Below are 26,698 nucleotides of genomic sequence, written 5' to 3' on the forward strand. Positions count from 1 at the left end.
TTCACCTCATTGGTTAAGTTTATTCCTAGCTATTTTATTCATTTTGATGTAATTGTCAATGGATTGTTTTCTTAATTTCTCTTCATAATAACTTGTTATTAGCATATAAAAATGCAACTGATTTTTATGTATTGATTTGGTATCCTGCAACTTACTGAATTCATTGATTAGTTCTAACTTTTTTTGGTGGAATCTTTAAGGTTTTCTATATATAATGTCATGTCATCTGCAAATAGAACCAGTTTTACTTCTTCATTCCTTCCTTCCAAGCTTATACTGAATAAATGTGACAAGAGTGGGCATCCTTGTCTTATTCCTGATCTTAGAGAAAAAACTTTATGTTTTTCGCTGTTGAATATGATATTAGCTGCAGGCTTGTCACATATGGCCTTCACTACGTTAACGTATGTTCCCTCTATACCCACCTTTTTGAGAGTTTTTTCATAAATAAATGTTGAATTTTGTCAAATACTTTTTCTGCATCTATTAAAATGATCATATGATTCTTATCCTTCATTTTGTTAATGTGGTTTATAACATTAATTTGCAGATAGTGAACCATCCTTGAATCCCTGGAATAAATCCCACTTGATCATGGTGTATGGTCTTTTTAATGTATTGTTGACTTAGTTTGCTAATATTTTGTTCAGAATTTTTGCATCCATCTTCATCAGGGATATTGGCCTGTAAATTTCTTTCCTTGTAGTGTCCTTGTCTGGTTTTGGTATCAGGGTAATGGTGGTATCATAGAATGAGTTTGGAAGTGTTGCCTCCTGTTCTCTTTTTTGGAAGAGTTTGAAAAAGATTGGTATTCATTTTTCTTTAAATGTTTGGTAGAATTCACCAGTGAAGCCACCTGGGTGAGGACTTCTGTTTATTGGTAGGTTTGATTATTATTATTATTTTTTAATGTTGTGGCTGACTTGGTTTTTTCCCCTACCTGTTTTTTGGGTTTTTTTTGTTTTAATTTATTTATTTTTTATTTTTGGCTGTGTTGGGTCTTCATTTCTGTGCGAGGGCTTTCTCCAGTTGTGGCAAGCAGGGGCCACTCTTCATCGCGGTGCACGGGCCTTTCACTGTCGCGGCCTCTCTTGTTGCGGGGCACAGGCTCCAGACGCGCAGGCTCAGTAGTTGTGGCTCACGGGCTTAGTTGCTCCGCGGCATGTGGGATCTTCCCAGACCAGGGCTCGAACCCGTGTCCCCTGCATTGGCAGGCAGATTCTCAACCACTGCGCCACCAGGGAAGCCCAGGTTTGATTATTGATTCAATCTCCTTACTAATAATTGGTCTGTTCAGATTTTCTGTTAATTCATGATTCAGTCTTGGCACGTTCTATGTTTCTAGGAATTTATCCATTTCTTGTAGATAGTCCAATTTGTTAGCATATAATTTTCATAGTAGTCTCTTATGATCCTTTGTATTTCTGAGGTATCAATTGTAACATCTCCTCTTTCATTTCTGATTTTACTTATTTGAGTCCTCTCTCTTCTTTTCTTAATGAGTCTGGCTAATGATCTATTTTGTTTATCTTATCAAAGAACCAGCTCTCAGTTTCACTGATCTTTTCTGTTGTCTTTTTAGTCTCGATTTCATTTATTTCTACTCTGACCTTCATTACTTTCTTCCTTCTACTAACTTTTGTCTTAGTTTCTCCTTTTTCTAGTTCCTTGAGATACAAAGTTAGGTTGTTTGATATTTTTTTTTTCTTCATGTAGGGGTTTATCCTTATGAATTTCCCTCTTAAAACTGCTACTACTGTATCCAATAAGTTTTGGTATATTGTATTTCCATTTTCATTTGTCTCAAGAGTTTTTAAAATTTCTTTTCAACACACTGGTTGTTCAGTAGCATGATATTTAATCTCCACATATTTGTGAATTTTCCAGTTTTCTTCTTGTAATTGATTACTAGTTTCACACCACTGTTGTTGGAAAAGATACTTGATATGATTTCAATCGTCTTAAATTTAAGATGTGTTTTATGGTCCAATACATGATCTATACTGGAGAATGTTCCATATGTAAATGAGAAGTATGTATATTCTATTGCTTTTGAATGGAATGTTGTGTAAATGTATGTTAAGTCCATCTGGTCCAACATATTATTTAAGTCTAATGTTTCCTTGTTGATTTTCTGTTTGATATTCTATATCTATCCATTGACGAAAGTGGGGTGTTGAAGTCCCTTACTATTACTGTTATTGCTGTCTTTTTTTCCCTTTTGTGTCATTAATATTATATATTTAGGTGCTCCTTTTTGGGGTGCATAAATATTTACAAATGTTACATTCTCTTGTTGGATTGACTGCTTTATAATTATATAATGACCTTCTTTGTCTCTTATTACAATCTTTGTCTTAAAGTCTATCTTGTATTATATATTACCTCAGCTTTCTTTTGGTTTCCATTTGCATGGAATGCCTTTTTCCATCCCTTCACTTTCAGTCTGTGTGTGTCCTTAAAACTGAAGTGACTCTCTCACTTAAGGCAGAATATATAAATTGGGTCCTGTCCATAGACCTTTTATAACTCCCAATGAGGTCCATTTATCGTGGAATAATATATTTAATGATATAAATGCAATTCACCATTAGCATTACAATGAAGAATAAGAAATATCAAAACAATTCCTATATTTATTTGGCTATTGTTATTCAAGGAAGTGATTTTTTAAAAAGAAAAGTCTGATCAAATAACTTATTGTTAAACTCTAGAAGGAAACAAGTGAAGAAATCACTTCTCCATTCACGTTCTCTCCTTTGCTCACTGTGCTCCGGCCACACTGCCTTTCTTGCAAGCTTTCTAACACGCTGGAGACACTATCCTTGAACCTTTGTTCTGGAGGTTTCTTCTGTGGGTCTAGATGTGGTCAATCCAGGTTGCATCACAGCCCCTGAATGAATTTTGTAAGAATTTCTATCCCTCTCACTGTCTTTGTATCTCTCTTTTATCTTCTAATTTATTTTTATAATGGGGTATAGCTGATTTTCAATGCTGTGTTTCTTCCTCTTGTACATCCACTTGATTCACTTACAGAGAGACATTAATCAGTTCCTATTCAGATTCTTACCAGTCTTCTATATTCTCTTCCGGTGACGAGAGTGTGCTGACTAAAGTGCTTTGAGCTGTAGAGTAGGTCTTGTCAATTACCTATTTGGTCTATGGAATGGTATCTATGCTAATTTCAACCTCCTGTTTTATGCCTCACACCACCCCAGCTTTCCCCTTTAGCAGCCATAAGTGTGTTTTCTAAATGTGTGACGCTGTTTCTGTTTTGTCATTTAGTTCATGTGTAGCCATTTTTAGATTTCACCTATAAGTGAAATCTTATGATAAGTCTCTTTTACTGTCTGACTTATGTCACTGAGAATGATCATACCTAAGTCTACCCGAGTTGCTGCAACTGGCCTTCTTTCATTCATGTCATGGCTGAGTAATATTCCATTTTACCTAAGTACCAAATTTTCTTAATCCATTTTTTCCTTCCAAGGTCATTTACATTGTATGCCAGTCGAGGCTCTTGTAAACAGAGCAGCCCTTAACTTTGGGGTGCCTGTGTCTTGTTGATTTGTAGTTTTCCCAATTTATACGCCCATGAGTGGAAGTGCCCTATGCTCTCTAGCTGTGTTTTTTAGATATTTTGGGAAACACCATACACTTCTCCAGAGTGGCCATTGGCAATTTCAATCCCGCCCATCAGCGTAACAAGGCACCCACTTCTCCCTGGCCTGTCCTGCATTTCTGGTTTTTACGCTTTTTTAGGATGGCCCTTTTGACTGCGGGGAAGTGAGACTTCTTTGTAGTGTTGATTTGCATTTCCCGCTTGCTTGGTTGGCCAAAAAGGGCCTATGCGTTTTTTCCTGAATATATTCAGGAAAAAACGCATAGGCCCTTTTTGGCCAAGTGCATCATTGTCGACGTTTGGCCGCTTTTCATGTGCTTTAAAGGCGAGTCGAATCTACCTCCTGAAATCTGTTTCCTGCAATTCTGCCTTACTTTCAAATCCTCTTCGTTGCCTTCCCTCAATATATTTTTGGACGAGAGTTATCATTTATAAGTCGGCAGGTTTGTGAATTGCAGGTCCCCTGAGCTACATTTTTCAACTCGCTTCTTTGGGAGCTGGCCGCAAAACCGCAGGATTGCTTCAGGCCCTTATCTGGTTCCGGGGGGCAGGCTGAGCCTGTGGTTAATTCTTCTTCCTGATGGGAAATTAGAGTGACCTGTGCCTGTCCCAACACCTAGAGCTAGTCTCTCATTGTTTCCCCCTCTTCCCATTCATCCTCAGGACAAATTGCAACCTGTACGAAAGAGGAGGTTAAAGGTGCTGATTCTCCAAGTGGTGAGATTGTTACTAAAGCGGCTGGAATGGCGAACCCGAGCACCAGGAGATGAGAAATGAGGTGCGTTTTAGAAACCTTTCCCGATCACACGGTGTACCATCCTCTGGGTTTCCCATGCATGTTTTCGCTGTAGGAAGATTCCCTTGAACCTGGAGATTTGGGACCCATGGAATGGGTACCACATAGTACTACTTTAAAGGGTCTGCATTTGCTCACCCAACCTCACCAATCCTCTCAGCCCCAAGAGTGTCCACCCTTATGTCACATCCAGCTGTGGGTCTACATATTGTCAGTCCAGGTTGCATCACAGCCCCTGAACGAATTTTGTAAGAATTTCTCTCTCTTTCACTATCTTTGTTTTTTTTTTGTAATTTATTTTTATAAAGGAGTTTAGCTGATTTTCACTACTGTGTTTATGCCGCTTTACGCCCACTTGATTCACTTACAGGGAGATATCAATACATAGGTTTTAAGATTCTTACTTGTCAGATATATTCTTGTGCGGCAAATATGGGGTGTTGAGTCTAGTTCACTGAGCAAGGAGTAGGTCTTGTCTGTTACATATTTGGTTTATGGAACGGTATCTGTGCTAATTTCAAACCCTTGTTTTATGCATCACCCCACCTGACCTTTCCCGTTAAGCAGCCATAGTGTGTTTTCTAAACGTGTGACTCTGTTCTGTTTTGTAATTCAGTTCATGTGTAGCGATTTTTACATTGCCTCTATAAGTGATATCTTATGATAAGTGTCTTTTTCTGTGTGACTTATTTCACTTAGCGTCATCGTACCTAAATCCACTCATCATGCTGCTACTAGCCTTATGACATTGATTTCATGGCTGAGTGATATTCCATTGTACATAAGTACCACAACTTCTTTATCAATTTTTCTCTTTCCTGGGATATTTAAGGTGTACCAAAATGGAGGTTCTTGTAAACAGAGCAGCCCTAAACTTTGGGGTGCCTGTGTCTTGTTGATTTGTAGTTTTCCCAATTTATATGCCCGTGAGTGGTAGTGTCCTATGCTCTCTAGCTGTGTTTTTTAGATGTTTTGGGAAACACCATACACTTCTCCAGAGTGGCCGTTGGCAATTTACATCCCGCCCATCAGCGTAACAAGGTTCCCATTTCTCCCTGGCCTGTCCTGCCTTTCTGGTTTTTACACTTTTTTAGGATGGCCCTTTTGACCGATGGGAAGTGAGAATTCTTAGTAGTGCTGATTTGCATTTCCCACTTCTGCAGCATGTGGGATGTTCCCGGACCAGGGATCGAACCTGTGTCCCCTGCATTGGCAGGCGGATTCTTAACCACAGTGCCACCAGGCAAGCCCCCGTGTAAATTATTACAGAATGTTCAGTAGACCTCTTTATATGGTTGGTCTTTTTGACACATTTGTTTAATATGTATTTGTATACGTATGGTAACCCTAATCTTAATGTATCCATTCCTCCCACCTTTCCTTTTAGATAACCGTGGTTTGTTTTCTAAGTCTGTGAGAGTCTTTCTCTGTGGAAATATGTTCATATGTGTCAGTTGTTAGGTAACACCTAGAAGTGATATCACAGGATATTTGTCATCTGCTTTCCGACTTACCTCATGTTCTGTGATTATCTCTAGGCTCATCTATGGTGCTGCAAACAGCAGTGTTTCATTCTTTTCCATGGCGAATATTCCACTGTGTCCATGGACCACTTCTTCTTTTTACATTCACCTGTGGATGGGTATTTTGGTTACTTCTAAGTCTTGGCTATGCTAAATGTTGATGCAGTGCAAGGTTGCCAGCCTGTGTCTTTTGGATTCTGGTCTTCTCAGGGGTTCGGCCCAGCAGTGGGCCTACTACATCATATGGTAGTTCAATTTTTACCTTTCAACGCACCTCCATTCTCTTCTCACTACTGGCTGTTACCAGTTTATATCCACCAGCAACTAGAGGGTATAGAGATCTCTAAAACCCCTTCAGCATTTATTGTTTGTAGAATTTTTACTGATGGCATTTTGAGTGTTGGGTGCTGATACCTTTTTGTAGTTTCGATTTGTATGCCTCTAATAATTCCCGATGTTGAGCTTTTATCTACGTCCATTTTCTTTTTTTTTTCTTTTATGTGAAACACAGAAACTTACTTCTTCAAATTGTTTCCTTGAAAAATGTGCCATGTTCTGAATTCCTGTGGCCATTACCTGCACCAGGACATTTTTTGAGGGCAGGTGTCATTTACAGCCCAGTAGTAATTGTGAATATTACATGACAATTAGCTCTGGATTTAAAGCTGCTGTTGCAGGAAACGGCCACAAGGAGGCAGCATTTCTATATTCCCAACTCTGGTTACTAGAGCAACATAGCCTTCCTGGAAGTCCTGTTTGTAGGTTGTAAAGTAGAGTGGAATGTGCCAGGACAAACCCCCAAAAACTATGTCTACTTATTTGTTGTTGGTATTCTTAGTTTAATTTTGATTTTTCTCAGAGCAAATTTGATTGCAATGTTGTGTTTATTCTAGGTGTACAGAATCTCTTTCATTGATACATATATCTTTTCATGTTTGGATCCTGTCCCATATAGGTTATCACAGAATGTTGTGTAGACCTCTCTCGGTATTAGGTATGTCTTTCATGATTATATATTTTATAAGTATTAGCATATGTCTGTTGAACCCAATATCCTCCGTTATACATCCCTCACACCTTTCCATTTGGTTAACCACAAGCTTGTTTTCTGAACACGTGAGTGTCCTTCTCTGTGGAAATAGGTTGATTCCTATCAATTTTTAGATAACACCTATACGTGATATCATAGGATATGTGTCTCTCGCTTTCTGACTTACTTCAAGATGTGTGATTATCTGTAGACTCATCTATGGTGCTGCAAATGGCCTTGTTTCATTATTTTCTGTGTCTAATATTGCATTGTGTACAAGGACCAATTTTTCATCCATTCATCTGATGATGGACATTTTTGTTGCTTCCATGTCTTGGCTATTGTAAATACTGCTGCAATACACGATTTTCCATCCAGTGTCCTTTTGATTCTGGCTTTCACAGGTGACAGGCCCAATAGTGGGCTTTCCGGATCATATGGTGATTCAATTTTTACCTTTAAACGCACTGCCATTCTGTTCCTATTATTGGCTGTTACCAGTTTGCATCCCCCTTAGACCGAGAGGTTATACTATTCTCCACAACTTCTTCAACATGTATTGTTTGTTGACTTTTTGCTGATGGTCATTCTGCCTGGTGTGAGGTGATACCTTTGTGTAGATTGGATTTGCATGCGTCTAATAATTCCTTATACTGAGCTTTAGGCATGTCTTTTTTTTCTTTTCCTTTTTTTTAAAGAGTGAGTACAACTTCCCTCTTCATATTGCCTTCTTCAAAAATTTGTCATGTGTTGAATTTCCTTGCCTATTCCCTACCCCAGGGCATTTTTTGAAGGCAGGTGTCATTTACAGCCCTGCAGTCCTTGTGACTATTAAGCAACCATTAGCACTGGGTTTAAAGCTGCTGTTGTGGGAAACAGGCACAAGGGGGCAGCATTATGACTTTCTCACCTCTTGTTACTAGGGTAACAGAGTCTTCCTGGAGGTAGTGTTCCGAGGTTGTAAATTAGAGGGGAATGTGCTGGGACAAGCCCCCAGAAGGTTATGTCTCCTTAGTAATGTTTGTTTGTTAAATTTAATTTATATTTCTTATCGGAGTAATTTTGATTAGAGTGTTGTGATTGTCTGGCTGTACAGAATCTGCTCAATGATTCATCCATATGTCTGTTCATCTTCGGATCCTGTTACTATGTATGTTATACAGAATGTTGAGTAGACCTCCCTTGGTATTTGGTAGGTGTTTTGTCATTATATATTTTATATGTATTGGTGATTATATAATTCATATTGTTTATATATTATATGTTTATATATATTTAACATACAATAGTAGATGTATGTTAGCCCCATAATCCTAATTTATCCATGCTCCCACCTTTCATTTTGGTTAATAATTAGTTTGTTGTATAAGTGTGTGTTGTCTTTTTGTGTGGAAATATGTTCATTGGTAGCAGTCTTAGGATAACATGTATAAATGATATCATAGGATATTTGTCATTCCCTTTTGACTTACTTAACCTAATATAATTATTTCTAGGCTCATCTGTATTCCTTAAAATGGCATTGTACATTTTTTTACCGAGGCTACTATTCCATTCTGTCCATATACCACTTTTTCTTTGTCCTTTCATTTGTTTTTGGACCCTTTTTTTGCTTCCATATCTTGGCTATTTCAATATTGCTGCCGTGCACATTTGCCTGCCTCTGTCTTTCCGATTCTGGTGGTCTTAGGTTATAGGCCCAAAAGGTACCCTGCCGCATCATATGGTAGCTCAATTTTTACCTTTTAATGTAGCTCCATTCAGTTTTCGCTAGTGCTGTTACCAATTACATCCCACCAGCAGCTAGATGGTACACAGTTCTTTAAATCCCCTTCAGCATGTATAGTCTGTAGACTTTCTGCTGATGGTCATTTGACTGGTGTGAGCTGAAACCTTTTTGGAGGTTGGATTTGCATGTGGCTAATAATTCCTTATACTGAGCTTTAGGCATGTTATCCCCATAGTCCTAATTTATCCATCCTCCCACCTTTCATTTTGGTGAACCATTCGTTTGTTTTATAAGTCTGTGAGTGTCTTTTTCTGTGGAAATATGTTCATTGGTAGAAATCTTAGGATAACATGTATAAATGATATCATAGGATATTTGTTATTCCCTTTTGAATAACTTAACCTAATATGATTATTTCTAGGCTCATCTGTAGTCCTGAAAACGGCACTGTTCATTTTTTTCTGAGGCTACTATTCCATTTGGTACGTATACCACTTCTTCTTTGTCCATTTATCTGATGATGGACATTTTGTGTGTATCCATGTCTTAGCTATTGTTAATACTGCTGCAATACACGATTTTCCATCCCGTGTCTTTTTGATTCTGGGTTTCACAGGTGACAGGCCCAATAGTGGGCCTTCCGGATCATATGGTGACTCAATTTTTACCTTTAAACGCACTGCCATTCTGTTCCTATTATTGGCTGTTACCAGTTTACATCCCACTTAGACCGAGAGGTTACACTATTCTCCACAACTTCTTCAACATCTATCGTTTGTTGACTTTTTGCTGATGGTCATTGTGACTGGTGTTAGGTGATACCTTTGTGTAGATTGGATTTGCATGCGTCTAATAATTCCTGATGTTTTGCATTTCTCAGTGTCCTTTTCATTTTTTTTAAAATTGAGCTAAACTTACAACTTCAAATTGCCTTCTTGAAAAATTTACCGCGTTTGGATTTTTATGGCCATTCCCTACCCCAGGACGTTTTTTGAGGGCCTGAGTCATTTACAGCCCTGCCGTCCTTGTGAATATTAGTGACCATTAGCAGTAGATTTAAAGCTGCTCTTTGAGGAAACGGCCTTAGGGTGGCAGCATTTCTAAGTTGCCAACTCTGCTTGCTAGGGAAACAGAACCTTGCTGCAAGTTGTGCTTTGAGGTTGCAGATTAGAGTGGAATGTGCCAGGACAAACCCCCATAAGTTTTAGCCTCCTTAATTCTTGTTTGTGTCTTTAAGTTGTAGTTTTTATCAGAGCAAATTTGATTGAAAAATGTCTTTTGTTCTAGGTGTACAGAACCTTGTTCATTTACACATATACATATATCTATTGATCTTTGGGTCCTTTTCCATGTCGGTTATTACAGAGTGTTGAGTAGACCACTCTTGGTATTCCATAGGTCTTTGGGGATTATATTTTTTATATGTATTAGTATATGTGTGTTAACCCCAATATCCTAATTTATCCATTCCTCACACCATTTCTTTGGCTTAACCATAAGTTTGTCTTCTCATTCTGAGATTGTCTTTCTCTATGGAAATATGTTCATTTTTATGAATTTTCAGATAACATAAGGGATATCATAGGACATTTGTCTTTCGCATTCTGACTTCACGTTGTGTGATTATCTCTAGGCTCATCTGTGGTGCGGCATATGCCATTCTTTTATTTTTTTTCGTGACTGATATTCCATTCTGTCCATATACCACTTCTTCTCTGTCCATTCATCTGTTTATGGACCTTCTTTTGGCTTCCATGTCGTGGCTATTTCAATATTGCTGCAGTGCACATTTGCCTGCCTCTGTCTTTCCGATTCTGGTGGTCTTAGGTTATAGGCCCAAAAGGTGCCCTGCCGCATCATATGGTAGCTCAATTTTTACCTTGTAAAGCAGCTCCATTCAGTTTTCGTTAGTGCTGTCACCAATTACATCCCACCAGCAGCTAGAAGGTACACAGTTCTCTAAAACCCCTTCAGCATTTCTAGTTTGTAGACTGTTTGCTGATGGTCATTTGACTGGTGTGAGCGGAAACGTTTTTGGAGGTTGGATTTGTATGTGGCTAATAATTCCTTGTACTGAGCTTTAGGCATGTCCATTTTCTTCTTTTCCTTTTTTTTTAAAGTGTGAGTACAACTTCCCTCTTCATGTTGACTTCTTGAAAGATTTGTCATGTGTTGAATTTTCTTGCCTATTCCAAACCCCAGGGCATTTTTTGAGGGCAGATGCCATTTACCGCCCTGAGTCCTTGTGACTATTAAGCAACCATTAGCACTGGGATTAAAGCTGCTGTTGTGGGAAACACCTACTAGGCGGCAGCATCATTACGTTCTCAACTCTTGTTATTAGGGCACCAGAGTCTTCCTGGACGTAGTGTTCCGAGGCTGTAAATTAGAGGGGAATGTGCTGGGACAAGCCCCCAGAAGTTTATGTCTCCTTACTTATGTTTGTTTTTTAATTTAATTTCTCTTTCTTATCGGAGTAAATTCGATTAGAGTGTTGTGATTGTCTGGCTGTACAGAATCTGCTCAATGATTCATACATATGTCTGTTCATGTTCGGATTCTGTTACCATGTAATTTTTTACAGAATGTTGAGTAGACCTCCCTTGGTATTTGGCAGGTGTTTCGTGATTATATATTTTATATGTATTGGGGATTATATAATTCATAGAGTTTATATGTTATATGTTTATATACATTTAACATACATTAGTATATGTATGTTAGCCCCATAATCCTAATTTATCCATCCTCCCACCTTTCATTTTGGTTAACCATTAGTTTGTTTTATAAGTCTGTGAGTGTCTTTTTCTGTGGAAATATGTTCATTGGTAGAAGTCTTAGGATAACATGTATAAATGATATCATAGGATATTTGTCATTCCCTTTTGACTTACTTAACCTGATATGATTATTTCTAGGCTCATCTGTAGTCCTGAAAACGGCATTTTTCATTTTTTTCCCGAGGCTACTATTCCATTTAGTCCGTATACCACTTCTTCTTTGTCCATTCATCTGTTTATGGACCTTTTTTTTGCTTCCACATCTTGGCTATTTCAGTAATGCTGCAGTGCACATTTGCCTGCCTCTGTCTTTCCGATTCTGGTGGTCTTAGGTTACAGGCCCAAAAGGTGCCCTGCCGCGTCATATGGTAGCTCAATTTTTACCTTTTAAAGCAGCTCCATTCAGTTTTCGTTAGTGCTCTTACCACTTTACATCCCACCAGCAGCTACAAGGTACACAGTTCTCTAAAATCCCTTCAGCATTTACAGTTTGTAGACTTTATGCTGATGGTCATTTGACTGGTGTGAGCGGAAACCTTTTTGGAGGTTGGATTTGCATGTGACTAATAATTCCTTATACTGAGCTTTAGGCATGTCCTTTTTATTCTTTTCCTTTTTTTTTTAAAGAGTGAGTACATTTTCCCTCTTCATATTGACTTCCTCAAAAACTTGTCATGTGTTGAATTTTCTTGCCTATTCCCTACCCCAGAGCATTTTTTGAGGGCAGGTGTCATTTACAGCTCTGCAGTCCTTGTGACTATTAAGCAACCATTAGCACTGGGTTTAAAGCTGCTGTTGTGGGAAACAGCCACAAGGCGGCAGCATTATTACGTTCTCACCTCTTGTTACTAGGGCAACAGAATCTTCCTGGAGGTAGTGTTCCGAGGTTGTAAATTAGAGGGGAATGTGCTGGGATAAGCCCCCAGAAGTTTATGTCTCCTTACTTATGTTTGTGTTTTAAATTTAATTTCTCTTTCTTATCGGAGTAAATTCGATTAGAGTGTTGTGATTGTCTGGCTTTACAGAATGTGCTCAATGATTCATACATATGTCTGTTCATCTTCGGATTCTGTTACCATGTAATTTTTTACAGAATGTTGAGTAGACCTCCCTTGGTATTTGGCAGGTGTTTCGTGATTATATATTTTATATGTATTGGTGATTATATAATTCATAGAGTTTATATGTTATATGTTTATATACATTTAACATACATTAGTATATGTATGTTATCCCCATAGTCCTAATTTATCCATCCTCCCACCTTTCATTTTGGCGAACCATTCGTTTGTTTTATAAGTCTGTGAGTGTCTTTTTCTGTGGAAATATGTTCATTGGTAGAAATCTTAGGATAACATGTATAAATGATATCATAGGATATTTGTTATTCCCTTTTGAATAACTTAACCTAATATGATTATTTCTAGGCTCATCTGTAGTCCTGAAAACGGCACTGTTCATTTTTTTGTGAGGCCACTATTCCATTCGGTACGTATACCACTTCTTCTTTGTCCATTTATCTGATGATGGACATTTTGTTTGTATCCATGTCTTAGCTATTGTTCATACTGCTGCAATACACGATTTTCCATCCCGTGTCTTTTTGATTCTGGCTTTCACAGGTGACAGGCCCAATAGTGGGTGACTATGGGATCATATGGTGACTCAATTTTTACCTTTAAACGCACTGCCATTCTGTTCCTATTATTGGCTGTTACCAGTTTACATCCCACTTAGACCGAGAGGTTACACTATTCTCCACAACTTCTTCAACATCTATCGTTTGTTGACTTTTGCTGATGGTCATTGTGACTGGTGTTAGGTGATACCTTTGTGTAGATTGGATTTGCATGCGTCTAATAATTCCTGATGTTTTGCATTTCTCAGTGTCCTTTTCATTTTTTTTAAGATTGAGCTAAACTTACAACTTCAAATTGCCTTCTTGAAAAATTTACCGCGTTTGGATTTTTATGGCCATTCCCTACCCCAGGACGTTTTTTGAGGGCCTGAGTCATTTACAGCCCTGCCGTCCTTGTGAATATTAGTGACCATTAGCAGTAGATTTAAAGCTGCTCTTTGAGGAAACGGCCTTAGGGTGGCAGCATTTCTAAGTTGCCAACTCTGCTTGCTAGGGAAACAGAACCTTGCTGCAAGTTGTGCTTTGAGGTTGCAGATTAGAGTGGAATGTGCCAGGACAAACCCCCATAAGTTTTAGCCTCCTTAATTCTTGTTTGTGTCTTTAAGTTGTAGTTTTTATCAGAGCAAATTTGATTGAAAAATGTCTTTTGTTCTAGGTGTACAGAATCTTGTTCATTTACACATATACATATATCTATTGATCTTTGGGTCCTTTTCCATGTCGGTTATTACAGAGTGTTGAGTAGACCACTCTTGGTATTCCATAGGTCTTTGGGGATTATATTTTTTATATGTATTAGTATATGTGTGTTAACCCCAATATCCTAATTTATCCATTCCTCACACCATTTCTTTGGCTTAACCATAAGTTTGTCTTCTCATTCTGAGATTGTCTTTCTCTATGGAAATATGTTCATTTTTATGAATTTTCAGATAACATAAGGGATATCATAGGACATTTGTCTTTCGCATTCTGACTTACTTCACGTTGTGTGATTATCTCTAGGCTCATCTGTGGTGCGGCATATGCCATTCTTTTATTTTTTTTCGTGACTGATATTCCATTCTGTCCATATACCACTTCTTCTCTGTCCATTCATCTGTTTATGGACCTTCTTTTGGCTTCCATGTCGTGGCTATTTCAATATTGCTGCAGTGCACATTTGCCTGCCTCTGTCTTTTCGATTCTGGTGGTCTTAGGTTATAGGCCCAAAAGGTGCCCTGCCGCATCATATGGTAGCTCAATTTTTACCTTTTAAAGCAGCTCCATTCAGTTTTCGTTAGTGCTGTCACCAATTACATCCCACCAGCAGCTAGAAGGTACACAGTTCTCTAAAACCCCTTCAGCATTTCTAGTTTGTAGACTGTTTGCTGATGGTCATTTGACTGGTGTGAGCGGAAACCTTTTTGGAGGTTGGATTTGTATGTGGCTAATAATTCCTTGTTCTGAGCTTTAGGCATGTCCATTTTCTTCTTTTCCTTTTTTTTTTAAAGTGTGAGTACAACTTCCCTCTTCATGTTGACTTCTTGAAAGATTTGTCATGTGTTGAATTTTCTTGCCTATTCCCAACCCCAGGGCATTTTTTGAGGGCAGATGCCATTTACAGCCCTGAGTCCTTGTGACTATTAAGCAACCATTAGCACTGGGATTAAAGCTGCTGTTGTGGGAAACACCCACAAGGCGGCAGCATCATTACGTTCTCAACTCTTGTTATTAGGGCACCAGAGTCTTCCTGGACGTAGTGTTCCGAGGTTGTAAATTAGAGGGGAATGTGCTGGGACAAGCCCCCAGAAGTTTATGTCTCCTTACTTCTGTTTGTTTTTTAATTTAATTTCTATTTCTTATCGGAGAATATTGGATTAGAGTGTTGTGATTGTCTGGCTGTACAGAATCTGCTCAATGATTCATACATATGTCTGTTCATGTTCGGATTCTGTTACCATGTGTCTTATTACAGAATGTTGAGTAGACCTCGCATGGTATTTGGTAGGTGTTTTGTCATTATATATTTTATATGTATTGGTGATTATATAATTCATAGAGTTTATATGTTATATGTTTCTATACATTTAACATACATTAGTATATGTATGTTAGCCCCATAATCCTAATTTATCCATCCTCCCACCTTTCATTTTGGTTAACCATTAGTTTCTTTTATAAGTCTGTGAGTGTCTTTTTCTGTGGAAATATGTCCATTTGTAGCAATCTTAGGATAACAGGTATAAATGATATCATAGGAGATTTGTCATTCCCTTTTGACTTACTTAACCTGATATGATTATTTCTAGGCTCATCTGTAGTCCTGAAAACGGCATTTTTCATTTTTTTCCCGAGGCTACTATTCCATTTAGTCCGTATACCACTTCTTCTTTGTCCATTCATCTGTTTATGGACCTTTTTCTTGCTTCCACGTCTTGGCTATTTCAGTAATGCTGCAGTGCACATTTGCCTGCCTCTGTCTTTCCGATTCTGGTGGTCTTAGGTTACAGGCCCAAAAGGTGCCCTGCCGCGTCATATGGTAGCTCAATTTTTACCTTTTAAAGCAGCTCCATTCAGTTTTCGTTAGTGCGCTTACCACTTTACATCCCACCAGCAGCTACAAGGTACACAGTTCTCTAAAATCCCTTCAGCATTTACAGTTTGTAGACTTTATGCTGATGGTCATTTGACTGGTGTGAGCTGAAACCTTTTTGGAGGTTGGATTTGCATGTGACTAATAATTCCTTATACTGAGCTTTAGGCATGTCCTTTTTATTCTTTTCCTTTTTTTTTAAAGAGTGAATACAACTTCCCTCTTCATGTTGACTTCTTCAAAAACTTGTCATGTGTTGAATTTTCTTGCCTATTCCCTACCCCAGGGCATTTTTTGAGGGCAGGTGTCATTTACAGCCCTGCAGTCCTTGTGACTATTAAGCAACCATTAGCACTGGGTTTAAAGCTGCTGTTGTGGGAAACAGCCACAAGGCGGCAGCATTATTACGTTCTCACCTCTTGTTACTAGGGCAACAGAGTCTTCCTGGAGGTAGTGTTCCGAGGTTGTAAATTAGAGGGGAATGTGCTGGGATAAGCCCCCAGAAGTTTATGTCTCCTTACTTATGTTTGTTTTTTCAATTTAATTTCTCTTTCTTATCGGAGTAAATTTGATTAGAGTGTTGTGATTGTCTGGCTGTACAGAATGTGCTCAATGATTCATACATATGTCTGTTCATCTTCGGATCCTGTTACCATGTAATTTTTTACACAATGTTGAGTAGACCTCCCTTGGTATTTGGCAGGTGTTTCGTGATTATATATTTTATATGTATTGGTGATTATATAATTCATAGAGTTTATATGTTATATGTTTATATACATTTAACATACATTAGTATATGTATGTTATCCCCATAGTCCTAATTTATCCATCCTCCCACCTTTCATTTTGGCGAACCATTCGTTTGTTTTATAAGTCTGTGAGTGTCTTTTTCTGTGGAAATATGTTCATTGGTAGAAATCTTAGGATAACATGTATAAATGATATCATAGGATATTTGTTATTCCCTTTTGAATAACTTAACCTAATATGATTATTTCTAGGCTCATCTGTAGTCCTGAAAACGGCACTGTTCATTTTTTTCTGAGGCTACTATTCCATGCGGTACGTATACCACTTCTTCTTTGTCCATTTATCTGATGATGGACATTTTGTTTGTATCCATGTCTTAGCTATTGTTAATACTGCTGCAATACACGATTTTCCATCCCGTGTCTTTTTGATTCTGGCTTTCACAGGTGACAGGCCCAATAGTGGGTGACTATGGGATCATATGGTGACTCAATTTTTACCTTTAAACGCACTGCCATTCTGTTCCTATCATTGGCTGTTACCAGTTTACATCCCATTTAGACCGAGAGGTTACACTATTCTCCACAACTTCTTCAACATCTATCGTTTGTTGACTTTTGCTGATGGTCATTGTGACTGGTGTTAGGTGATACCTTTGTGTAGATTGGATTTGCATGCGTCTAATAATTCCTGATGTTTTGCATTTCTCAGTGTCCTTTTCATTTTTTTTAAGATTGAGCTAAACTTACAACTTCAAATTGCCTTCTTGAAAAATTTACCGCGTTTGGATTTTTATGGCCATTCCCTACCCCAGGACGTTTTTTGAGGGCATGAGTCATTTACAGCCCTGCCGTCCTTGTGAATATTAGTGACCATTAGCAGTAGATTTAAAGCTGCTCTTTGAGGAAACGGCCTTAGGGTGGCAGCATTTCTAAGTTGCCAACTCTGCTTGCTAGGGAAACAGAACCTTGCTGCAAGTTGTGCTTTGAGGTTGCAGATTAGAGTGGAATGTGCCAGGACAAACCCCCATAAGTTTTAGCCTCCTTAATTCTTGTTTGTGTCTTTAAGTTGTAGTTTTTATCAGAGCAAATTTGATTGAAAAATGTCTTTTGTTCTAGGTGTACAGAATCTTGTTCATTTACACATATACATATATCTATTGATCTTTGGGTCCTTTTCCATGTCGGTTATTACAGAGTGTTGAGTAGACCACTCTTGGTATTCCATAGGTCTTTGGGGATTATATTTTTTATATGTATTAGTATATGTGTGTTAACCCCAATATCCTAATTTATCCATTCCTCACACCATTTCTTTGGCTTAACCATAAGTTTGTCTTCTCATTCTGAGATTGTCTTTCTCTATGGAAATATGTTCATTTTTATGAATTTTCAGATAACATAAGGGATATCATAGGACATTTGTCTTTCGCATTCTGACTTACTTCACGTTATGTGATTATCTCTAGGCTCATCTGTGGTGCTGCATATGCCATTCTTTTATTTTTTTTCGTGACTGATATTCCATTCTGTCCATATACCACTTCTTCTCTGTCCATTCATCTGTTTATGGACCTTCTTTTGGCTTCCATGTCGTGGCTATTTCAATATTGCTGCAGTGCACATTTGCCTGCCTCTGTCTTTCCGATTCTGGTGGTCTTAGGTTATAGGCCCAAAAGGTGCCCTGCCGCATCATATGGTAGCTCAATTTTTACCTTTTAAAGCAGCTCCATTCAGTTTTCGGTAGTGCTGTCACCAATTACATCCCACCAGCAGCTAGAAGGTACACAGTTCTCTAAAACCCCCTCAGCATTTCTAGTTTGTAGACTATTTGCTGATGGTCATTTGACTGGTGTGAGCGGAAACCTTTTTGGAGGTTGGATTTGTATGTGGCTAATAATTCCTTGTACTGAGCTTTAGGCATGTCCATTTTCTTCTTTTCCTTTTTTTTTTTAAAGTGTGAGTACAACTTCCCTCTTCATGTTGACTTCTTGAAAGATTTGTCATGTGTTGAATTTTCTTGCCTATTCCCTACCCCAGGGCATTTTTTGAGGGCAGATGCCATTTACAGCCCTGAGTCCTTGTGACTATTAAGCAACCATTAGCACTGGGTTTAAAGCTGCTGTTGTGGGAAACACCCACTAGGCGGCAGCATCATTACGTTCTCAACTCTTGTTATTAGGGCACCAGAGTCTTCCTGGACGTAGTGTTCCGAGGTTGTAAATTAGAGGGGAATGTGCTGGGACAAGCCCCCAGAAGTTTATGTCTCCTTACTTCTGTTTGTTTTTTAATTTAATTTCTATTTCTTATCGGAGAATATTGGATTAGAGTGTTGTGATTGTCTGGCTGTACAGAATCTGCTCAATGATTCATACATATGTCTGTTCATGTTCGGATTCTGTTACCATGTGTCTTATTACAGAATGTTGAGTAGACCTCGCATGGTATTTGGTAGGTGTTTTGTCATTATATATTTTATATGTATTGGTGATTATATAATTCATAGAGTTTATATGTTATATGTTTCTATACATTTAACATACATTAGTATATGTATGTTAGCCCCATAATCCTAATTTATCCATCCTCCCACCTTTCATTTTGGTTAACCATTAGTTTCTTTTATAAGTCTGTGAGTGTCTTTTTCTGTGGAAATATGTCCATTTGTAGCAATCTTAGGATAACAGGTATAAATGATATCATAGGATATTTGTCATTCCCTTTTGACTTACTTAACCTGATATGATTATTTCTAGGCTCATCTGTAGTCCTGAAAACGGCATTTTTCATTTTTTTCCCGAGGCTACTATTCCATTTAGTCCGTATACCACTTCTTCTTTGTCCATTCATCTATTTATGGACCTTTTTTTTGCTTCCACGTCTTGGCTATTTCAGTAATGCTGCAGTGCACATTTGCCTGCCTCTGTCTTTCCGATTCTGGTGGTCTTAGGTTACAGGCCCAAAAGGTGCCCTGCCGCGGCATAAGGTAGCTCAATTTTTACCTTTTAAAGCAGCTCCATTCAGTTTTCGTTAGTGCTCTTACACTTTACATCCCACCAGTAGCTACAAGGTACACAGTTCTCTAAAATCCCTTCAGCATTTACAGTTTGTAGACTTTATGCTGATGATCATTTGACTGGTGTGGGCTGAAACCTTTTTGGAGGTTGGATTTGCATGTGACTAATAATTCCTTATACTGAGCTTTAGGCATGTCCTTTTTATTCTTTTCCTTTTTTTTTTAAAGAGTGAGTACAACTTCCCTCTTCATGTTGACTTCTTCAAAAACTTGTCATGTGTTGAATTTTCTTGCCTATTCCCTACCCCAGGGCATTTTTTGAGGGCAGGTGTCATTTACAGCCCTGCAGTCCTTGTGACTATTAAGCAACCATTAGCACTGGGTTTAAAGCTGCTGTTGTGGGAAACAGCCACAAGGCAGCAGCATTATTACGTTCTCACCTCTTGTTACTAGGGCAACAGAGTCTTCCTGGAGGTAGTGTTCCGAGGTTGTAAATTAGAGGGGAATGTGCTGGGATAAGCCCCCAGAAGTTTATGTCTCCTTACTTATGTTTGTTTTTTAAATTTAATTTCTCTTTCTTATCGGAGTAAATTCGATTAGAGTGTTGTGATTGTCTGGCTGTACAGAATGTGCTCAATGATTCATACATATGTCTGTTCATCTTCGGATCCTGTTACCATGTAATTTTTTACAGAATGTTGAGTAGACCTCCCTTGGTATTTGGCAGGTGTTTCGTGATTATATATTCTATATGTATTGGTGATTATATAATTCATAGAGTTTATATGTTATATGTTTATATACATTTAACATACATTAGTATATGTATGTTATCCCCATAGTCCTAATTTATCCATCCTCCCACCTTTCATTTTGGCGAACCATTCGTTTGTTTTATAAGTCTGTGAGTGTCTTTTTCTGTGGAAATACGTTCATTGGTAGAAATCTTAGGATAACATGTATAAATGATATCATAGGATATTTGTTATTCCCTTTTGAATAACTTAACCTAATATGATTATTTCTAGGCTCATCTGTAGTCCTGAAAACGGCACTGTTCATTTTTTTCTGAGGCTACTATTCCATTCGGTACGTATACCACTTCTTCTTTGTCCATTTATCTGATGATGGACATTTTGTTTGTATCCATGTCTCAGCTATTGTTCATACTGCTGCAATACACGATTTTCCATCCCGTGTCTTTTTGATTCTGGCTTTCACAGGTGACAGGCCCAATAGTGGGTGACTATGGGATCATATGGTGACTCAATTTTTACCTTTAAACGCACTGCCATTCTGTTCCTATCATTGGCTGTTACCAGTTTACATCCCATTTAGACCGAGAGGTTACACTATTCTCCACAACTTCTTCAACATCTATCGTTTGTTGACTTTTGCTGATGGTCATTGTGACTGGTGTTAGGTGATACCTTTGTGTAGATTGGATTTGCATGCGTCTAATAATTCCTGATGTTTTGCATTTCTCAGTGTCCTTTTCATTTTTTTTAAGATTGAGCTAAACTTACAACTTCAAATTGCCTTCTTGAAAAATTTACCGCGTTTGGATTTTTATGGCCATTCCCTACCCCAGGACGTTTTTTGAGGGCATGAGTCATTTACAGCCCTGCCGTCCTTGTGAATATTAGTGACCATTAGCAGTAGATTTAAAGCTGCTCTTTGAGGAAACGGCCTTAGGGTGGCAGCATTTCTAAGTTGCCAACTCTGCTTGCTAGGGAAACAGAACCTTGCTGCAAGTTGTGCTTTGAGGTTGCAGATTAGAGTGGAATGTGCCAGGACAAACCCCCATAAGTTTTAGCCTCCTTAATTCTTGTTTGTGTCTTTAAGTTGTAGTTTTTATCAGAGCAAATTTGATTGAAAAATGTCTTTTGTTCTAGGTGTACAGAATCTTGTTCATTTACACATATACATATATCTATTGATCTTTGGGTCCTTTTCCATGTCGGTTATTACAGAGTGTTGAGTAGACCACTCTTGGTATTCCATAGGTCTTTGGGGATTATATTTTTTATATGTATTAGTATATGTGTGTTAACCCCAATATCCTAATTTATCCATTCCTCACACCATTTCTTTGGCTTAACCATAAGTTTGTCTTCTCATTCTGAGATTGTCTTTCTCTATGGAAATATGTTCATTTTTATGAATTTTCAGATAACATAAGGGATATCATAGGACATTTGTCTTTCGCATTCTGACTTACTTCACGTTATGTGATTATCTCTAGGCTCATCTGTGGTGCTGCATATGCCATTCTTTTATTTTTTTTCGTGACTGATATTCCATTCTGTCCATATACCACTTCTTCTCTGTCCATTCATCTGTTTATGGACCTTCTTTTGGCTTCCATGTCGTGGCTATTTCAATATTGCTGCAGTGCACATTTGCCTGCCTCTGTCTTTCCGATTCTGGTGGTCTTAGGTTATAGGCCCAAAAGGTGCCCTGCCGCATCATATGGTAGCTCAATTTTTACCTTTTAAAGCAGCTCCATTCAGTTTTCGGTAGTGCTGTCACCAATTACATCCCACCAGCAGCTAGAAGGTACACAGTTCTCTAAAACCCCCTCAGCATTTCTAGTTTGTAGACTATTTGCTGATGGTCATTTGACTGGTGTGAGCGGAAACCTTTTTGGAGGTTGGATTTGTATGTGGCTAATAATTCCTTGTACTGAGCTTTAGGCATGTCCATTTTCTTCTTTTCCTTTTTTTTTTTAAAGTGTGAGTACAACTTCCCTCTTCATGTTGACTTCTTGAAAGATTTGTCATGTGTTGAATTTTCTTGCCTATTCCCTACCCCAGGGCATTTTTTGAGGGCAGATGCCATTTACAGCCCTGAGTCCTTGTGACTATTAAGCAACCATTAGCACTGGGTTTAAAGCTGCTGTTGTGGGAAACACCCACTAGGCGGCAGCATCATTACGTTCTCAACTCTTGTTATTAGGGCACCAGAGTCTTCCTGGACGTAGTGTTCCGAGGTTGTAAATTAGAGGGGAATGTGCTGGGACAAGCCCCCAGAAGTTTATGTCTCCTTACTTCTGTTTGTTTTTTAATTTAATTTCTATTTCTTATCGGAGAATATTGGATTAGAGTGTTGTGATTGTCTGGCTGTACAGAATCTGCTCAATGATTCATACATATGTCTGTTCATGTTCGGATTCTGTTACCATGTGTCTTATTACAGAATGTTGAGTAGACCTCGCATGGTATTTGGTAGGTGTTTTGTCATTATATATTTTATATGTATTGGTGATTATATAATTCATAGAGTTTATATGTTATATGTTTCTATACATTTAACATACATTAGTATATGTATGTTAGCCCCATAATCCTAATTTATCCATCCTCCCACCTTTCATTTTGGTTAACCATTAGTTTCTTTTATAAGTCTGTGAGTGTCTTTTTCTGTGGAAATATGTCCATTTGTAGCAATCTTAGGATAACAGGTATAAATGATATCATAGGATATTTGTCATTCCCTTTTGACTTACTTAACCTGATATGATTATTTCTAGGCTCATCTGTAGTCCTGAAAACGGCATTTTTCATTTTTTTCCCGAGGCTACTATTCCATTTAGTCCGTATACCACTTCTTCTTTGTCCATTCATCTATTTATGGACCTTTTTTTTGCTTCCACGTCTTGGCTATTTCAGTAATGCTGCAGTGCACATTTGCCTGCCTCTGTCTTTCCGATTCTGGTGGTCTTAGGTTACAGGCCCAAAAGGTGCCCTGCCGCGGCATAAGGTAGCTCAATTTTTACCTTTTAAAGCAGCTCCATTCAGTTTTCGTTAGTGCTCTTACACTTTACATCCCACCAGTAGCTACAAGGTACACAGTTCTCTAAAATCCCTTCAGCATTTACAGTTTGTAGACTTTATGCTGATGATCATTTGACTGGTGTGGGCTGAAACCTTTTTGGAGGTTGGATTTGCATGTGACTAATAATTCCTTATACTGAGCTTTAGGCATGTCCTTTTTATTCTTTTCCTTTTTTTTTTAAAGAGTGAGTACAACTTCCCTCTTCATGTTGACTTCTTCAAAAACTTGTCATGTGTTGAATTTTCTTGCCTATTCCCTACCCCAGGGCATTTTTTGAGGGCAGGTGTCATTTACAGCCCTGCAGTCCTTGTGACTATTAAGCAACCATTAGCACTGGGTTTAAAGCTGCTGTTGTGGGAAACAGCCACAAGGCAGCAGCATTATTACGTTCTCACCTCTTGTTACTAGGGCAACAGAGTCTTCCTGGAGGTAGTGTTCCGAGGTTGTAAATTAGAGGGGAATGTGCTGGGATAAGCCCCCAGAAGTTTATGTCTCCTTACTTATGTTTGTTTTTTAAATTTAATTTCTCTTTCTTATCGGAGTAAATTCGATTAGAGTGTTGTGATTGTCTGGCTGTACAGAATGTGCTCAATGATTCATACATATGTCTGTTCATCTTCGGATCCTGTTACCATGTAATTTTTTACAGAATGTTGAGTAGACCTCCCTTGGTATTTGGCAGGTGTTTCGTGATTATATATTCTATATGTATTGGTGATTATATAATTCATAGAGTTTATATGTTATATGTTTATATACATTTAACATACATTAGTATATGTATGTTATCCCCATAGTCCTAATTTATCCATCCTCCCACCTTTCATTTTGGCGAACCATTCGTTTGTTTTATAAGTCTGTGAGTGTCTTTTTCTGTGGAAATACGTTCATTGGTAGAAATCTTAGGATAACATGTATAAATGATATCATAGGATATTTGTTATTCCCTTTTGAATAACTTAACCTAATATGATTATTTCTAGGCTCATCTGTAGTCCTGAAAACGGCACTGTTCATTTTTTTCTGAGGCTACTATTCCATTCGGTACGTATACCACTTCTTCTTTGTCCATTTATCTGATGATGGACATTTTGTTTGTATCCATGTCTCAGCTATTGTTCATACTGCTGCAATACACGATTTTCCATCCCGTGTCTTTTTGATTCTGGGTTTCACAGGTGACAGGCCCAATAGTGGGCCTTCCGGATCATATGGTGACTCAATTTTTACCTTTAAACGCACTGCCATTCTGTTCCTATTATTGGCTGTTACCAGTTTACATCCCACTTAGACCGAGAGGTTACACTATTCTCCACAACTTCTTCAACATCTATCGTTTGTTGACTTTTTGCTGATGGTCATTGTGACTGGTGTTAGGTGATACCTTTGTGTAGATTGGATTTGCATGCGTCTAATAATTCCTGATGTTTTGCATTTCTCAGTGTCCTTTTCATTTTTTTTAAGATTGAGCTAAACTTACAACTTCAAATTGCCTTCTTGAAAAATTTACCGCGTTTGGATTTTTATGGCCATTCCCTACCCCAGGACGTTTTTTGAGGGCATGAGTCATTTACAGCCCTGCCGTCCTTGTGAATATTAGTGACCATTAGCAGTAGATTTAAAGCTGCTCTTTGAGGAAACGGCCTTAGGGTGGCAGCATTTCTAAGTTGCCAACTCTGCTTGCTAGGGAAACAGAACCTTGCTGCAAGTTGTGCTTTGAGGTTGCAGATTAGAGTGGAATGTGCCAGGACAAACCCCCATAAGTTTTAGCCTCCTTAATTCTTGTTTGTGTCTTTAAGTTGTAGTTTTTATCAGAGCAAATTTGATTGAAAAATGTCTTTTGTTCTAGGTGTACAGAATCTTGTTCATTTACACATATACATATATCTATTGATCTTTGGGTCCTTTTCCATGTCTGTTATTACAGAGTGTTGAGTAGACCACTCTTGGTATTCCATAGGTCTTTGGGGATTATATTTTTTATATGTATTAGTATATGTGTGTTAACCCCAATATCCTAATTTATCCATTCCTCACACCATTTCTTTGGCTTAACCATAAGTTTGTCTTCTCATTCTGAGATTGTCTTTCTCTATGGAAATATGTTCATTTTTATGAATTTTCAGATAACATAAGGGATATCATAGGACATTTGTCTTTCGCATTCTGACTTACTTCACGTTGTGTGATTATCTCTAGGCTCATCTGTGGTGCTGCATATGCCATTCTTTTATTTTTTTTCGTGACTGATATTCCATTCTGTCCATATACCACTTCTTCTCTGTCCATTCATCTGTTTATGGACCTTCTTTTGGCTTCCATGTCGTGGCTATTTCAATATTGCTGCAGTGCACATTTGCCTGCCTCTGTCTTTCCGATTCTGGTGGTCTTAGGTCATAGGCCCAAAAGGTGCCCTGCCGCATCATATGGTAGCTCAATTTTTACCTTTTAAAGCAGCTCCATTCAGTTTTCGTTAGTGCTGTCACCAATTACATCCCACCAGCAGCTAGAAGGTACACAGTTCTCTAAAACCCCTTCAGCATTTCTAGTTTGTAGACTGTTTGCTGATGGTCATTTGACTGGTGTGAGCGGAAACCTTTCTGGAGGTTGGATTTGTATGTGGCTAATAATTCCTTGTACTGAGCTTTAGGGAAGTCCATTTTCTTCTTTTCCTTTTTTTTTTTAAAGTGTGAGTACAACTTCCCTCTTCATGTTGACTTCTTGAAAGATTTGTCATGTGTTGAATTTTCTTGCCTATTCCCTACCCCAGGGCATTTTTTGAGGGCAGATGCCATTTACAGCCCTGAGTCCTTGTGACTATTAAGCAACCATTAGCACTGGGTTTAAAGCTGCTGTTGTGGGAAACACCCACTAGGCGGCAGCATCATTACGTTCTCAACTCTTGTTATTAGGGCACCAGAGTCTTCCTGGACGTAGTGTTCCGAGGTTGTAAATTAGAGGGGAATGTGCTGGGACAAGCCCCCAGAAGTTTATGTCTCCTTACTTCTGTTTGTTTTTTAATTTAATTTCTATTTCTTATCGGAGAATATTGGATTAGAGTGTTGTGATTGTCTGGCTGTACAGAATCTGCTCAATGATTCATACATATGTCTGTTCATGTTCGGATTCTGTTACCATGTGTCTTATTACAGAATGTTGAGTAGACCTCGCATGGTATTTGGTAGGTGTTTTGTCATTATATATTTTATATGTATTGGTGATTATATAATTCATAGAGTTTATATGTTATATGTTTCTATACATTTAACATACATTAGTATATGTATGTTAGCCCCATAATCCTAATTTATCCATCCTCCCACCTTTCATTTTGGTTAACCATTAGTTTCTTTTATAAGTCTGTGAGTGTCTTTTTCTGTGGAAATATGTCCATTTGTA

The sequence above is a fragment of the Eubalaena glacialis genome, chromosome 2 (genome assembly GCF_028564815.1).
Source record: "Eubalaena glacialis isolate mEubGla1 chromosome 2, mEubGla1.1.hap2.+ XY, whole genome shotgun sequence".
Lineage (NCBI taxonomy): Eukaryota > Metazoa > Chordata > Mammalia > Artiodactyla > Balaenidae > Eubalaena > Eubalaena glacialis.